We start from the raw sequence: 4,124 nt of genomic DNA on the forward strand, positions 1-4,124 counted from the left end.
TCTCAATGAAATACTAATAAATCTCTATTAATTAGCTTTATGACACTGCCAAGGTTTGCTTTAGTGACTCATGTTGACGTGTAGTTTACTCTTTGACCACACTGACTAGAGAAGCATTATGGAATTCGTACCAGCGGTTTGATGGTGTTCGAAACAGCTCAACCCAGAATTCCTCTTATGCAACGCTTTATCTATGTGAAGATTACTGGAAATTTGAATATGGGCTTTATTATAGGATGCGAAATATCCTATTCAAGAAAGTACATACACATAAATGAACATTGTTACAGTCGAAATATTTCGAAACGCGTAAGACTTATTCCTCATAGGTCAATTTCATTTCATCATACGCTTAAGGCTGGTTCATAGAGGCCACGACGTCACACTCATATATTACGGTATATGAGGTCGGTTTTTCATTGGTCGGGTTAGTTGACGAGAGTGACCTCTTTCATCAATTCATGACAGAGAGATTCTAATTCGGTCTCTTCCGGTTTCGATCGTGGGTGAGTGAAAACGTGTTTTGGCGAGACAACAATTAATCAGAGGACAAAAATGGCATCAAAGGACATTCCATGGACTGAGAATGAAGAAATAGAGGCTTATCAAGCCGGCAACACGATGCTGTAAGTAGTTGAAGCGTTCTTCGCATAATTTCAATTAGAAAATACATTATTGCGCCTAACCTATGAGCATGATGCCACGTGTCGATTAATTTATGTGATTCTGTTATATTCGAACGGTTCCAATTAATTCATCATAAAATGTGCTCAATTAAAGTGATTTTAATTATTTTAATTGAAACAAAAAAAATTAATTAATTTTAATCAAAACAAAAAAATATTTGACAGGACTCTAACCTATGAATATGAAATATTTTGTCATTTTCTTTTGCATTAGAATCATTTTATTTCAATTTCGATTAAATAAATAATTTATCATCATTTGATTGTTCAATAAATTATTCAATTAATTGATTTAATCATTTAATAATCAATTGGAAATAGAGAAACCAATCAATAACAAAATTTCAGGGATATCATTGGTTACGTCGATAGTGTGGACGGACTCCGTGCTGTCAAAACTCATCAAAAGTGGCTTTTCAAAATCATTCTCAGCAATAACAAGGGATCGAAAGTTCGAGTTAATTTCTGGAGGGAGAAGGCAGTGGAGTACAGCACAAAAGTGAGACTCCATGAGGTATTCACCTTAAAATTATTTTCTCAATAATTGTCTGTGTATTGAAATTCGAACATTTTCTTTCAATTTCAAAACAATTTTTCCAAATTTTCCAGCAAAATAATCATTGAATAATTGAAGAATCTCCCTTGATTCACATAAATTCAAATCCATTAAACAATAATTCGGATAGTATCTACTGAATTGTGTAATTTATTAATAACTCCATTTTCCAGAGGTGAAAAAATCTGAAAAACAATATTCTTTCTCTATGTTTCAGGTCGTGGAGATTACTGGCTGTACAGTATCAGATGTCAAATTCCAGTATGATCGTGATCTTAAGGGGATTATTGCTCCTCAAGAGTTGCATTTTCAAGAATTTAGTACTCTAAATGTCTTGGGTACCTTTGACGTAACTAATGAGGTCCCAGCACCACAACACAATATCTAAAGATCCCACTCGTAGAGTATCTCGAACACGTGAATGAAGCAATTGGTGAGAAAAATTATGAAAAAACTTGAATGTTCAATTCTCAATGATTGAATTGAAAAATGTTTTCAGTTGGACTGTTTCTCTAATGTTTTTTTTTTATTTAAGCTGTGGCAGGATATCTCAAGAACGAATTTGCTGCCTTCAAGACAATTGGTGAAATGCCCCTGGCTAATGGAAACATTGCAGACGGGAAGTTTCGCCTCTGTGTTCAGATTCATGACTACAAGAATCCGTCACCTTCTGGAGAACCATTGAAGAGAGGACTACGCGTTACGTACCAAGGGAGAATCGACACTTCCAAACCAGGGGCACCGTTTTTGAGAGTTGATGGCATGAGCAACGTCATTGTGGATGGAGAAACTCCACCATTGACAGTTGATGAGTTGAGATTGGCAATTCTTCCACCACCCACTCCAAAGCCTCGCAGTGTTTCTACCTCAAAACGACAGGTAGATGACAACAAGGAGAATGCTAACGGCAATGATGAGAAAAAAGTATGTAATTAGTTGCTGATGAAAAAATTGAATCGATAACAATATTTTGATTTAAGATTCCTCATCTTATTATGCTATAATAATGAATTTTTCCTATTTTTTCAGATGAAGACAGATTGAATTTCATTGAGAGGGTCTCGATCGATCGTTACAGTCGTCAGCAACATTACCTCTTTTTTTCATTCACTTTTGTTTATTTTTTATTCTGGACAGTTCCGACCCACTGACTTTTCTTCGATTTTTATTTGTCTCATGGTTTATTGATAGACAGTAGCTTTCTCATTCTTCTCATTGTTTGAATATTCAATTTAGATTTAAATTAGAGACTAATCCCAGCGAGATTAGTGTAATTCTCGACAGTTCTTGACTGATTATGAATGGATCCTAGATCCTGTTCATAATATTTTTTTCGTACTTTCTTGATGAAAGAAAAGAAACAAAATATGAAGATTAAAAAGTAGTACAAAGTAGTACGACATGATAGTACAGATTTATAATGATAAATAATATAGAATAACTAATGGAAACTAACGTTCAATAATTAAGTGAAGTGAAAGTTATATCTTTATTTATTATAACGAAAATGTGATTGCAGGGATAAGATTTCGACAGTATTTTTTTTTCTATATTATTGAGATTATATTGAGAAAGCCATTGTATTACGTATTATATAATAATAATAATAATAATAATATAATAAGATATAATATCGCAGAAGAATTTCATGTGGTCCGGTATCAATTAACGCTCTCATTTATGAAGTGATCGCATGATTTGAAAACATTTTGACTTGATTCCAATTGTTAGTTTGTTCGTCTGCATTTCATTTTAAAAACAAAATGAAATTGAACCAATCTTTTGTTTTTTACGTTAAGTAACTTGGAAATGATGTATCTGTGCATACCAATTGTAATTTAGATTCTTCAATAAATAAATAAAAAATTCTCTGCTTTGTTCAATTAAAAAAAAAATTGTGATGACCAAATTATTCCTTTTTCCCCTGACGCATTTTTTTTCTTTTCAAAAATGTGTGATGGAGAATTTTTCACTTATGTCACGTTACATGGGAGTAGATAGCATTTTCATGTACTACCACTTCCGGTTGGAATTTCGCGATCATCTCGAAGGCTTGAACTCTACCATAACCTAGATAAACAGTCCGTCATTGCAAAGGACAAACCGCGGGGTTCTTTAATGAATTGCGATAACCTTCATAATTATCACCAAAAAATTCAATCGCTGAGCATCTTTAAAAATAGAAGAAAAGCATTGAGAAGACTTGAATGTGTTTGCGTGTCGATGTTTCGTTCACAAATACTGGATTGATATTGAAAAAAAAAATTGCAGGTAGGATTAGCATTCGTAATCATAACAAAAGCATATTATCACTTTATTGAAACATTAAACATTAACTATACAGCAAACTTGATGAGAACTTTGTTTTATGTATTGCAGAGACGCATTATAAATATTTTTCAATCGCAATCGAAGTATTTCGAGTCACGATTGACTGAGGTGTTTGCCACCATCGAAAAACAGGTTAAGGAGTCAACTCCAGACTCTTTGTAAGTATTTATTATACTGCAGGGTAAACCATTCAATGTTCATCTGCGTGAAGTCATCAAAATATATATACAAATTGATTTGATCGATGAATTGCATCGTACATTGGATGTGTCTCTCTCTTGATTAAAAAAATTCATAGCTCCTCATGTCATACATGATAGAATATTTTATGATTTTTATTTCAGTAGGCGTGCAGCTAATAAATAAATAAATATAGATAAGTGTTGAAAAATATGATGAAAAAACAATTGAAATAAATACCAGATAAAAAGAACAGATTGAGATAAAGAAATAAAATGAGCCGATAAATAATCGTCTCCAAAAAGATAGATATAGATACAAATTCAAGATATACGCTACAATACAATATCTGCGAATAATCAAATCAAATA

General features: G+C 32.7%; 1 pseudogene; it reads left to right on the forward strand.

Annotated features, from left to right (window-relative positions):
- The first annotated feature begins 555 nt into the window (after positions 1 to 555).
- LOC107046640 lies at positions 556 to 2,286 on the forward strand (annotated as a pseudogene).
- The last annotated feature ends 1,838 nt before the right edge of the window (positions 2,287 to 4,124 follow it).

The sequence above is a fragment of the Diachasma alloeum genome, unplaced genomic scaffold (assembly GCF_001412515.2).
Source record: "Diachasma alloeum isolate Michigan unplaced genomic scaffold, Dall2.0 Dall_scaffold_01637, whole genome shotgun sequence".
NCBI classification, from domain to species: Eukaryota; Metazoa; Arthropoda; class Insecta; order Hymenoptera; family Braconidae; genus Diachasma; species Diachasma alloeum.